The sequence below is a fragment of the Nyctereutes procyonoides genome, unplaced genomic scaffold (genome assembly GCF_905146905.1).
Source record: "Nyctereutes procyonoides isolate TBG_1078 unplaced genomic scaffold, NYPRO_anot_genome, whole genome shotgun sequence".
Taxonomy (NCBI): domain Eukaryota; kingdom Metazoa; phylum Chordata; class Mammalia; order Carnivora; family Canidae; genus Nyctereutes; species Nyctereutes procyonoides.
The window spans coordinates 66,788,432-66,802,422 of record NW_026575125.1 but is presented as its reverse complement, the minus strand read 5'-3'; the positions used below and the strand labels follow the sequence as shown (position 1 = coordinate 66,802,422).

General features: G+C 42.0%; 1 protein-coding gene across 1 annotated transcript in view; it reads right to left on the bottom strand.

Annotated features, from left to right (window-relative positions):
* The window catches only part of PCDH11X (protocadherin 11 X-linked), a 210,073-nt gene extending 200,695 nt beyond the window's left edge, over positions 1-9,378 (bottom strand). Inside the window, exon 1 of the mRNA XM_055337301.1 lies at positions 9,198-9,378. The gene's annotated coding sequence lies outside the window, so the exon portion shown is untranslated. The remainder of the gene's footprint in view (positions 1-9,197) is intronic.
* Between the last annotated feature and the right edge of the window lie 4,613 nt (positions 9,379-13,991).

Below are 13,991 nucleotides of genomic sequence, written 5' to 3'. Positions count from 1 at the left end.
GATCCCCCCCTAAAATCAATAAAAACCATTCAACATCGCCACATTTAATAGTGAAGCTTGCAAATTCCAAAGATAAAGAGAAGATCCTTAAACCAGCAAGAGACAAGAAATCCCTGACTTATATAGGGAGGAGTATTAGGGTAACAGCAGACCTCTCCACAGAGACCTGGCAGGCCAGAAAGGGCTGGCAGGATATATTCAGGGTCCTAAATGAGAAAAACATGAAACCAAGAATACTTTATCCAGCAAGGCTCTCATTCAGAATAGAAGGAGAGATAAAGAGCTTCCAGGACAGGCAGGAACTGAAAGAATATGTGACCTCCAAACCAGCTCTGCAAGAAATTTTAAGGGGGACTCTTAAAATTCCCCTTTAAGAAGTCCAATGGAACAATCCACAAAAACAGGGACTGAATAGATATGATGACACTAAACTCATATCGGTCAATAGTAACTCTGAAAGTGAATGGGCTTAATGACCGCATCAAAAGGCGCAGGGTTTTAGACTGGATAGAAAAGCAGGACCCATCTATTTGCTGTCTACAGGAGATTCATTTGAGACATAAAGACACCTACAGCCTGAAAATAAAAGGTTGGAGAACCATGTACCATTCAAATGGTCCTCAAAAGAAAGCAGGGGTAGCCATCCTTATATCAGATAAACTAAAATTTACCCCGAAGACTGTAGTGAGAGCTGAAGATGGACACTATATCATACTTAAAGGATCTATACAACAAGAGGACTTAACAATCCTTAATATATATGCCCCGAATGTGGGAGCTGTCAAATATATCAATCAATTAATAACCAAAATTAAGACATTTTTGAATAATAATAAACTTATACTTGGTGACTTCAATCTAGCACTTTCTACACTCGATAGGTCTTCTAAGCACAACATCTCCAAAGAAATAAGAGCTTTAAATGATACACTGGACCAGATGGATTTCACAGATATTTACAGAACTTTACATCCAAATGCAACTAAATACACATTCTTCTCAAGAGCACATGGAACTTTCTCCAGAATAGACCACATACTGGGTCACAAATCAGGTCTGAACCGATACCAAAAGATTGGGATTGTCCCCTTGAATTCTCAGACCATAATGCCTTGAAATTAGAACTAAATCACAACAAGAAGTTTGGAAGGACTTCAAACACGTGGAGGTTAAGGACCATCTTGCTAAAAGATGAAAGGGTCAACCAGGAAATTAAGGAAGAATTAAAAAGATTCATGGAAACTAATGAGAATGAAGATACAACCGTTAAAAATCTTTGGGACGCAGCAAAAGCAGTCCTGAGGGGGAAATACATCGCAATACAAGCATCCATCCAAAAACTGGAAAGAACTCAAATACAAAAACTAACCTTACACATAAAGGAGCTAGACAAAAAACAGCAAATAGATCCTACAGCAGAAGAAGAGAGTTAATAAAGATTCGAGGAGAGCTCAACGAAATGGAGACCAGAAGTGTGGAACAGATAAACAAAACCAGGAGTTGGTTCTTCGAAAGAATTAATAAGATAGATAAACCATTAGCCAGCCTTATTAAAAAGAAGAGAGAGAAGACTCAAATTAATAAATCATGAATGAGAAAGGAGAGATCAGTACCAACACCAAGGAAATACAAACGATTTTAAAAACATATTATGAGCAGCTATACGCCAATAAATTAGGCAATCTAAAAGAAATGGATGCATTCTGGAAAGCCACAAATTACCAAAACTGGATCAGGAAGAAATAGAAAACCTGAACAGGCCAATAACCAGGGAAGAAATTGAAGCAGTCATCAAAAACCTCCCAGGACATAAAAGTCCAGGGCCAGATGGCTTCCCTGGGGAATTCTATGGTTTAAAGAAGAAACCATACCTATTCTACTAAAGCTGTTTGGAAAGATAGAAAGAGATGGAGTACTTCCAAATTCGTTCTATGAGGCCAGCATCACCTTAATTCCAAAACCAGACAAAGAACCCACCAAAAAGAAGAATTATAGACCAATATCCCTGATGAACATGGATGCAAAAATTCTCAACAAGATACTAGCCAATAGGATACAACAGTACTTTAAGAAGATTATTCACCATGACCAGGTAGGATTTATTCCTGGGACACAAGGCTGGTTCAACACTCATAAAACAATCAATGTGATTCATCATATCAGCAAGAGAAAAACCAAGAACCACAGGATCCTCTCAATAGATGCAGAGAAAGCATTTGACAAAATACAGCATCCATTCCTGATCAAAACTCTTCAGACTGGGAAGGAGGGAACATTACTCAGCATCTTGAAGGCCATCTATGAAAAGCCCACAGCAAATATTATTCTCAATGGGGAAACCCTGGGAGCCTTTCCCTTAAGATCAGGAACACGACAGGGCTGACCACTCTCACTACTGCTATTCAACAGAATACTAGAAGTCCTAGCCTCAGCAATCAGGCAAGAAAAAGAAATAAAGGCCATTCAAATTGGCACAAAAGAAGTCAAACTTTCCCTGTTCACAGTTGTCATGATACTGTACATGGAAACACAAAAGCATCCACCACAAGATTGCTAGAACTCATACAGCAATTCGGCAGTGTGGCAGGATACAAAATCAATGCCCAGATGTCAGTGTCATTTCTATACACTAACAATGAGACTGAAGAAAGAGAAATTAAGGAGTCAATCCCACTTCCAATTGCACCCAAAAGCATAAGATACCTAGGAATAAACCTAAGCAAAGAGGTAAAGGATCTATTCCCTAAAAACTATAGAAGACTTCTGAAAGAAATTGAGGAAGACACAAAGAGATGGAAAAATATTCCATGCTCATGGATTGGTAGAATTAATATTGTGAAGATGTCAATGTTACCCAGGGCCATTTACACGTTTAATGCAATCCCTATCGGAATAACATGGACTTTCTTCAGAGAGGTAGAACAAATTATTTTAAGATTTGTGTGAAATCAGAAAAGACCCCGAATAGCCAGGGGATTTTTAAAAAAGAAAACCATAGCTGGGGGTATCACAATGCCAGATTTCAGGTTGTACTACAAAGCTGTGGTCATCAAGACAGTGTGGTTCTGTTACAAAAACAGACACGTAGATCAATGGAACAGAATAGAGAACCCAAAAGTGGACCCTCAACTTTATGGTCAACTAATATTCGATAAAGGAGGAAAGACTATCCACTGGAAGAAAGACAGTCTCTTCAATAAATGGTGCTGGGAAAATTGGACATCCACATGCAGAAGAATGAAACTAGACCACTCTCTTGCACCATACACAAAGATAAACTCAAAATGGATGAAAGATCTCAATGTGAGACAAGATTCCATCAAAATCCTAGAGGAGAACACAGGCAACATCCTTTTTGAACTTGGCCACAGTAACTTCTTGCAAGATACATCCACGAAAGCAAACGTAACAAAAGCAAAAATGAACTATTGGGACTTCATCAAGATAAGAAGCTTTTGCACAGCTAAGGAAACATTCAACAAAACTAAAAGACAACCTAGAGAATGGGAGAAGATACTTGCAAAGGACATATCAGATCAAGGGCTAGTTTCCAAGAGCTATAAAGAACTTATTCAACTCAACACCAAGAAACAAACAATCCAATCATGAAATGGGCAAAAGACATGAACAGAAATTTCACAGTGGAAGACCTAGATATGGCCAACAGGCACATGAGAAAATGCTCTGCATCACTTGCCATCAGGGAAATACAAATCAAAAGCACAATGAGATACCACCTCACACCAGTGAGAATGGGGAAAATTAACAAGGCAGGAAACCACAAATGTTGGAGAAGATGCGGAGAAAAGGGAACCCTCTTACACTGTTGGTGGGAATGTGAACTGGTGCAGCCACTCTGGAAAACTGTGTGGAGGTTCCTCAAAGAGTTAAAAAATAGATCTGCCCTACGGCCCAGCAATTGCACTGTTGGGGATTTACCCCAAAGATTCAGATGCAGTGAAACGCCGGGACACCTGCACCCCGATGTTTCTAGCAGCAATGTCCACAATAGCCAAGCTGTGGAAGGAGCCTCAGTGCCCATCGAAAGATGAATGGATAAAGAAGATGTGGTTTATGTATACAATGGAATATTACTCAGCCATTAGAAATGACAAATACCCAACATTTGCTTCAATGTGGATGGAATTGGAGGGTATTATGCTGAGTGAAATAAGTCAATCAGGGAAGGACAAACATTATATGGTCTCATTCTTTTGGGGAATATAAATAATAGTGAAAGGGAATAGAAGGGAAGGGAGAAGAAATTGGTAGGAAATATCAGAAAGGGAGACAGAACATCAGAGACTCCTAACTCTGGGAAATGAGCTAGAACTAGGGGTGGTGGAAGGGGAGGAGGGCCGGGGTTGGGTGAATGGATGACCGGCACTGAGGGGATTACTTGACAGGATGAGCACTGGGTGTTATTTTGTATGTTGGCAAATTGAACACCAATAAAAAGTAAATTTATTATATTAAACAAAAGAACCTTATAAATTGGCTAAAGGCTGTTGTGGACTGATTGCATAGAGAAAAGGGGAAATTTCTGCTTTCTAAGTCTCTTACCAGATTTCTTCCTGCCACCAGCATTCTGGAACCTATCAGGAATTTCTCTCTTGGAAAAACGATAATATTTGGATACCAGGAGAATAAATATTGTGAAACCTGGAATCCATTCTGCCAGGAATTCCATCTGCCAAAACCAGCACTACTTGCAGGTCCATCAGAATTGCATTCCAGAGATTAAAACAAAAACAAACAAACAAAGAAACAAAAAACAAAAAGGACTCCTTTCAACCTTCAGCAAATAATTGAACTCTAGAAAATGAATGTGTTCTTATGCTTGGTCTGTGTTTCCTTCCCATTTCTGTATTTCAAACGCAAATCAAGTTTAAGTTTGCTGCCTTTTCTAATATACCACCTAAGGGAAGCCTTCTAGCAAAGGTTAGAAGAAAACAAAAAATCCTAGATTTACAAAACATAACAATTATTTCCTCCTGCTCCCTTCCCTCAAAATTTCCCAGCTGCCTCCAAACCAACATACAGTCAGTAAGTAGTTTGTTGTGATGCTCTCTGAATGTAATTTCCTTGGAAGGTTAACAGTTCTGAGATCCAGTTGCCTACATCTTGCCTAGTTCCCCTCCCTCTTGCCCTTGCAACCTTCTCAGCTGCCTGCTGGGGTCCTTCTCCCAAAAGTAAAGAAAGGATTGTCAGCAATCAGGGAAAAGAATTAGCCTCAAATTCGGGAAAGCAGCTGGGTTGTCCTTAAAAGGAGAAAAGTAAACACAGAGGAAGCCTATAGAGGCTTATGTCTTGAAAAATCCCATTCCTGAATCTTCCCAATTTGGCGCGCTGGTCTCCAAAAAGCGACTGTGCATCCTTATCACAAAGAGCACGGTGGCTTTTCCTCTGTAGCAGCAGCAACTAGAACCTTTCTTTTCACAACTCCCAATTTCCAGGCCCCTCTTTCAGTGAAGGGGACTCCTCACAAGGCGCCACCGCCTTCAGTTGACCCCCTCCCCCACCGCACCGTTTCTTTGCCAAGAAGATGCTCTTGGGTTTCTAGAGAGCTTGCTCTGTTGCTAGAGAAAAGAGGCCTGTCCACGGGATTTTAGAGACACCAGTCTTCACACCCCCATTATCATTCAGGAAGGAGAGAAAACAGCGGAAATTTAACAGTGGTAACTATTATTATTTTATCCGAAGAATTTGCCCTCTACAATGCCTAAGTAAGTAAATTCACAGTTAATAGTGAAGGTGTAAACTGAAAGGGGGAGAGGCCGGGGGGAGGAGAAGGCAAAGGAGAAAAGGAGTGAGAGGAGATCTTAAATTTGTGTCTGATCCCGAGGTTCAAAGCGCTGGCTGCAGCCTAGCCCGCAGTAGTCTCTCCGCCTCCCAGGTCTCTGCGCGCCTCGGAGGAGCTGGTAAACTGGAAGGAGGGGCTGAGAGCTAGAGTAGGGATGGAGGCCGAAAGGAAGCAATGCGGCTGCGCACAGGGAGCGCGTGGGGCAGGGCTGCTAGCGTTGGTGAACCCGACCACGCGCCTGGCTTCTTCTTGGCCTTGCCTCTCCAGGGCTGACATCATTGCCAGAAGGAGGGGCTGCCCAGAAGGCGACTGGAGAAAAAGGTTCTGGGGCTTCGCTAACGGAGACGCTCCCTTGCCGCTTGGCAGAAGCAGCGCGATGGCAGCGGTGGCTGGACTTAGCCCGTGCGAGCTGCTCGAGGCAATTCTTAATTTAGTACAGGGAGAAAGATATCTTTAGACCTTAGCGCTTCTATCTCTTGGCTCATTCGTCGAAACCGCCCGCACAGCGTTCTCACTTCCTCGGATGAACCAGACAAAGGGAGAAAGGGGAGGGGATCTACACATAATGTCACTTCTACTTGCTGTCAAACCCCCACCTCCTGCAACATACACAAGCTGAAGGACAGCCCTGAGGCTTAGATTTCCAGCTGTGATTGTGCGAGTCTGTTTCAAATAAGATTAAGAGTGGAATTCCATTTAGTCTTTACCAAGTTCAAAAGGGTGCCCCGCAAGTAACTTTTTTTTTTTTTTTACCTTTTATGGGAGGAGGAAGAGTCGCTTTGGTCCTAAGGCTCCACTACCTTCTCAGGTGTTAGGCTGTGTTCAGAATTCTCTGCACTCTCCTCAGGTTGTTTCCCTGTTGCAGCGCTTAACAGCACGCAAGCAGCCCTTCCTTTTTTTTTTTTTCCAGTTTCTTCTTTTATTTATTTATTTTTTAATAAATTAATTTTTATTGGTGTTCAATTTACCAACATACAGAATAACACCCAGTGCTCATCCCGTCAAGTGTCCCCCTCAGTACCCGTCACCCACTCACCCCCATCCCCGCCCTCCGCCCCCTCCACCACCCCTAGTTCGGTTCCCAGAGTTAGGAGTCTTTATGTTCTGTCTCCCTTTCTGATATTTCCCACCCATTTCTTCTCCCTTCCCTTATATTCCCTTTCACTATTATGCATATTCCCCAAATGAATGAGAACATACACTGTTTGTCCTTCTCCGATTGACTTACTTCACTCAGCATAATACCCTCCAGTTCCATCCACGTCGAAGCAAATGGTGGGTATTTGTCGTTTCTAATGGCTGAGTCATATTCCATTGTATACATAAACCACATCTTCTTTATCCATTCATCTTTCGATGGACACCGAGGCTCCTTCCACAGTTTGGCTATTGTGGACATTGCTGCTAGAAACATCGGGGTGCAGGTGTCCCGGCGTTTCATTGCATCTGAATCTTTGGGGTAAATCCCTAACAGGCAAGCAGCCCTTCCAACACCATCGCCTCCTTCCGATATTTTTTGCCCCCTTCCCAGCCTATCCCCGTTTTTAATCACTTTCTTCCACATACTTTCCTTGGTACAAAAACAGTTCCTGTGCTAGGTTTAAATGCCATCATGATTGTCATTTTCCAATTGACTTACTTCGAACATGAGAGACCCCTAACTCTGGGAAACGAACAAGAGGGGGTGGAAAGGGAGGTGGGCCGGGGTTGGGGTGATTGGGTGATGGGCACTGAGGGGGGCACTTGACAGGATGAGCACTGGGTGTTTCTCTATATGTTGGCAAATCAAACTCCAATAAAAAATATACAAAATAAATAAATAAATGTCATCATGAGATATTTGCACACAAGGACTTGCTTTCGTTTTGTTCTTGCTATTTAATTTATTCTTTTGTGCTAGCTCCTCTCTTCTTCTTAGGTCTTTGTTTTGTGGGTGTGCGCCGCAGTGGCGCAAGTTTCAATTACCCGCCCCCCAGCCAATATTTTGGAAGGGCACCCCACTCGGAGATGGGAGACCCCTCCTACAGAAGCCTGTGAACACTCATTTTATACGTGCACCCGGGCGCCTCGCACCCAAAATCGCAAAGGCGGCCAAAGTGGCTAAACCTGGAATTAATTCATATGGAAACGATGAGGCCATTTTCAGTTGAACTCTAAGTATTTCTTTGGGGGAAGAAAGGAAGTGGTTCCCGTCTTACACTCTAGAAAAGGGACCTCCCGGCTTTTTTTTTTTTTCCAAAGGAAGTTAATTTGTGGCTAAGCACTCATGTAAATCGTGTCTCCAACCAAAGGCAGACTGCCTCTGCTTTTCTAAAGTCTCTAAGGAAAACCACCCATTTGCGGTTACATGCTTTTAAAAAGTCACGTTTTTCTGATGATGTCCTTATTTAGGCATTCATTTTCGAGAAATGGGGCTGTTTATGGCTACGCTGCTTAAATAATTCCTTTGTGGAGAGATGAACTGTTTTTAGGTTCTATCTTAATAAATGCCATTCATTTATGGGCTAGGTAAGCGGTTTTGTTTTTGTCGCTGTTGTTGTTTTGTGGGTTTTTTGTTTTATGGGGGTTTTTTGGCTAAAAGATTAAAAGTCATTTCTTTAGTGAAAGAGGGACAATTTTAGGTTCAGCTACGCTCTTAGAAAAAAATATATTTTAAAGTGAGGAATGTATGTTGTTTTTCACCTACGCGATTATAAGAAATTTTTTTTAAAGCTAGGCAGAATTTTCCACACCTACCACCTCCATATTCAGCAAGTGCTGCTGGCTGACCACAGCTCCTTAAGTAGGGCGGGAAGGAAAGGCGGGGAGGCCAGCACCAGACAGAATGGCCTGGGGGACTCTGCGCCCTCTGTGTCGCGCTGCACTCTCCTTCACTCTGTGCCAAGGGTCGAGCCCCCAAGAATTAGAGTCAGTCTGGCTGGGATCCAAACCCAAAGCCCTCAGAGATTACAAACGCACAGCTCCCTCAGCTCCGCTGGGCTAGCCAGAGTCCGGGGTGTGATCTTTTCTCAGCACCTGCTCAGATATTAGAGTTTCCCTCAGCCTCACTGAAGCTGGCTATATCTGTTAAAGTGAAAGACCTTTTTCTGCAGGGCCAATGTCGGGGAAATTCACAAGTAGACACTTTTCTGACAGAAGTGAGAGTTTTCGCAAAGTAACCAAGTCAAGCCAAAAGATATTCTACCTGCTCTCACCCCTGGGGTTTGCTTTATCTTACCTCCAGGGAACAGATGGGGCCAGGGGGTTGGGAGGACTCCAGAAGCGTCTCCAAAACCCTTCTTGTTGTAGTCAAGCCCCCAGGAATGTGCAGCAGGAAGCCTCAGCGTACTAAGTAAGTACGGTACTCTCGCCTCACGGGCCGCGCTTTGTTCTGGCACCTGGACCCGATACTTACCCAGTGAATGAAGCCTCTACAGTAGTAAAAAAGAGAAAAGGCTTCCGCCAGCTCCACCAAGACTGCGATTGCTGTAGCTAGCTCTACCACCACAGCTCACAGTTCCTGTAGCAGCTGGAGTTGTGGAGGCTGCCTCTGGGGCTGTTCAGAATGCCGGGACTTCCTGATCTGCCTGTGTCGCCGCTGCTAATGTCACTCGGCGCATTCAGTTCAGCTTGCTTTCCGCTTTGCCAAGAGGGCGGCCGCAAGTAGCTCAGGCTCACTGCATCTCCCGCCCGGACGGTTCCCCGACTGCAAGGATCCAGTGGCCAGCCAACCCTTTTCAAAGGCAAGGGGGAGGGATTAAAGAGTGGGGAAGAAGGGGGGAAAGAGGGGGGTTGAACGAGTGGAGGGCGAGGGTGAGGGGAAAAGTAAACCAAGGCCCGGGCCGCCTGCTGGGAAGGGATGGCGCAGCACCTACTGCTGGGTACCCCCCTCACGTCCCCACTGCCTGCACCCCACATCTCTTACCACTCCGGGAGCGGACCCTCCCGGCTGACCGGGAATTGGGAGAGAAGGGCGAGAGCGAGAAGGAGGTAAGCTTAGGAAGTACTGTTTGCTGCTTCGCGAAGGCTGCAGAATGTGTGCTGGCTGCTAGCTCCCAGGTCGGACCCGCTGCTGGGGAAAATGCACTGCTTTCAGGCTGCGGGTTTTGCAGAATAAAAACTAGGGCACTCGTTGCTCCTCTCGGTCCTCCACTCGCCGCTGTCTTAACTTCCTTTTAAGTTTAATTCATTTATATTATCTTACAGAAATTTTATTTCATTTTTGTTCTGTGTGCTTTTCTCCTGATCCTCATGAGGGCCCTGATTGCAGCTAGAGGACAAGCATTCAGAAGCACCGTTTTCTCATACAAAGGGTACTTAAAGGCAAACTAGTGGAAGTAGGAACATGAGCCCGGTAAAACCGTAGTTGTAACCAAGAGACTGTCTGCACATATCATACTCAATGGTGAGCCAGTTCTGGTACCTCGCTTGCCTTTCAGATTGATGTCCTGAGGGTGGCAGAGAGGGGGATGGGAGGGAGATCTAGCATTTGGCTACCCCAGACAGTAAGTACATGGGAGAGTTAGCAGGTCGGTCATTCCGAGTGGCTTTAGTGAGGTCCAGCGCTTTGATGCTTGCAACTATGCAGCATTGTGGGCGTGGACAGCACCATTTCTTTTTTTTTTTTTTAATAAATTAATTTTTATTGGTGTTCAATTTACCAACATACAGAATAACACCCAGGGCTCATCCCATCAAGTGCCCCCTCAGTGCCCGTCACCCATTCACCCCCACCCCCCGTCCCCCTCCCCTTCCACCACCCCTACTTCGTTTCCCAGAGTTAGGAGTCTTTATGTTCTGTCTCCCTTTCTGATATTTACCACACATTTCTTCTCCCCTCCCTTATATTCCCTTTCACCACTATTCATATTCCCCAAATGAATGAGAACATACAGCACCATTTCTAAAGTAGGAAAGGATCCAAGAGAGGGAGGAACCCAGCCCTGAGCCCGCAAGACTGATGCTTGCAGGCGCCCTCCCGCTACCTAGTCAGTGACGCCAGGACAGGCTAAGTTGTAGCGGTTCTCTCAAAAACGCTAAAGCAGGGAGGGCCAATATGGCTGGCTAAGGGCTCTGGGGTCGTGGGTATCTCCAAACAGAGCTAATTTCCCCGTCCCAGTCATGGGATTAAAAGCAGAGCAACAATTAAAACCTTCCCAGCCAGTCTACTCTGATTTTTACTTCAAAGTGTGAGTCCTTAAATTTACCCAGAGGCCAGAGAATGAATGAACCAGGTGAATTTTCTAAGTTCCTCCTCAGAAAGGTATAGGTTTTTAGGGGAAAAAAAATCCATTTTCCATACCTAACCAAGAGAGAAAAAATATCTTTCTAGTGCTCTGTTTTGTTTTGAAGAGGAGACTCTTTCCTGAAATAAAAAGAAAAAGTAGATAATGTTTTTGGATGCCAAGGGCACAGTATTCGTTTTAATTTTTGTCTACTGAATGAACGAAGGAATGCATCCGCATAGGGTAGAACATCAAGAAAGGGAAAAATGCTAATTATCATGAGTTGATTTTCTCTAATAGCTTCTTCATGAAAAGTTTTTGGTGGTTGTTTTGGTTTTGCTTTTTTTTTTTCAATTGAAGGGCAGATCTTTATTACTTTTTTCCCTAGTATGTCCATTTCCATCTTCATAACTGCCTTACTTCCAATTTCTGATATTATTTAAAGGTAAAAACCTTGGTTCAAATAATCCTCACATCACTTTCCTTTTGCTTTTTATTTATCTTTTTATTTTTACTTGTGACGCCACAACTGAGAGTGTCATGAGCACCGTAGTTCAGTGTGATCTTCATGAAAGAGGACATACTGAAGTATTTACTATTACACTTTACTCCTCCTGTCACTCTGACTTCATTATTCACAGTATCCAGTACATACATTGTCCTCTTCTTGGTAATTAGGAAAATTTCTTGAAGGTTAAATCAGAAGCTGTTAAATGGTTGCAGTTCTGACCCCTTGGGGTTTGCATTTCTGGATAATACTCTGCCGTAGAGGATGGCAGGAACTCAATGAAAATAAAATTGCTTACTGATTCAGGACAGTGTGGAGGCAATGCCATGGAGGCACTCTGGGAGCACTAATAATCATTTATAACATCCACTTTATTTTTATTTTTTACAACTCAACTCATTTTTAATTTTTATTACAGTCCCTTATTTAGAAAAATAAATTAATAGCAGTTATGAACATGGAATACTGAGACCTTAGATATAAAATATAACATCCACTTTTGGTACCAACTAATTGATTTCTTAAAATTTCCATCTAAATTCAATGCAGGAGGAGAGAACTATCAGATTGTTATGAAGCATTTGGTTATCATCCTGACAGAATCAAGAGATTAATAGTTATACACATTTTACAGTTCCTGAAACTGAAATTCATAGAGGGCAGATACTTTGTGCAAGACCATGGAGCTGAAGAGTAACAGACTCTGGATGTCCACTCAGAGTGTATTAATTCCTAAATTCAGCTACATGATTGCTTTATAGTTAATCTATATTATGCTACAATATATAGCACAATATTTAGTTTTAAATGTCAGTCCAATAGAAAATTATCTCTGTAGAGGAGAAATATTACTTACAGACCAAGGAGACTACCAGTTGAACTAAGTGAATCAGAAAATGGTCTGAGAAATGCAGTTTGTTGTTTAGACTGAAATCCACACCTAAAAATAATGAAAATGCTTCCCATTTTCTCTTCTCCTGTGTTCTATCAGATGATGGCATCAGATGAAATAGCCAAAAGCCAGGGCACGTGGCCAAAGTTTTCCTCTTGGTGCTTTAACTCTAAAAGGATTGATGGGGACTCAACTCTGTAGTACAAAGAAAAGGACTCCTTGATTGTGAATGTCTTTTTTGCACCATCAGTATTACATACATTGTCCTATTAATCCTCAAAACATTCTGTGAAATAGCTATTATTAGTTTCATTTTCTTTTTTTATTAACAAATGAGGAAACAGAGACTCACAGAGACCAGATAAAATGTCCAAGGTTCTATAAGTATAAAGTATGGAGAGTTGGGAAATTCAAACCCATGTCATTTCCAGTTCAATGCTGACCTTCAGCATATGGTCCTCCAATTGTGTGGCTACACATTTTCAGAATTTGTTTTACATTAAAAACTATGTAATTAACAAAAGCCCTCAAAAGCTAAAAGGATACTGTAGGAATTTCGATTTTGGAGCAAATGCCATGAAAGAGTGGTGACATTTATTGCATTTTGTTCGTTCAGTGTTCCAATTTTGAACTTGATCTGGAGTTCTGCTAAAATCAGAAAAGGGAAATTATGGCAATGTGTACCCTATAAACATGGAAATCTGTATAATTTGTGAATATTAAACTATGAAGCCATTATATAATTATAGAATGATCACAGAAGAGTTTTAAAATACTTCAATGAATAAGGATGTTTCTCAGGCTGGTAAGAATTGAGTAAAACTGAGAAATAAGGTGTTAATGTGAAAAAGGGGTTGATCAGCCATGGAGACCTAGTTTAAAAAGAGTCAAAGAGGTGAGCATTGGTAGCCCCTACTCATGTTCATTTTCATCTCACTAACAAAACCACCATTGATATGAAATTGATAATATTTGATATTAATTGATGATATTGATATGAATATTGATGAAAATATTCTGAGATTTCAGTCACCCTGCATTGAAATATCTCTTACCAAGCAATGTGACTGTAATTTGAATTCTCATGTACTCTGTCTTCAGAAAGAATGCACAGGTCATGCAGATATATGAGAATAGGTATTTTGTTTCATGTAATAGTTATTTTGCATAAAATCCCAATCATCTTTGTGTTGTCCATAACAACTTGCATTGTACATTTTACATAAATGTTACAATAAACAAATAATCATTGTTATTGAGAAAGTAGGTGGGCTTGTGGCCATCAAACTGTAATACTGGATGAATTACATTCTGTATATTTTTCATATTTAATATTAATGATCTTCAACAATTGCAATTAGTAGGAGGCAGTGATGCCCAGTGATTCAGAAAAGAACTGTGGTTTTAGACCAAATTTGGAGTTCTGGCTCTGGCAATTTTTAGCTCTGTGACTGTGGGCAAATTAATATCTGGACCTATATTGTATAAAAGATAGATACTAGCCATGAGACTATTGGGAACTTGCAATGTGACTATCCATATTGGGATGCACTGTAAGTAATAAAATACACACTCTATTTTGAA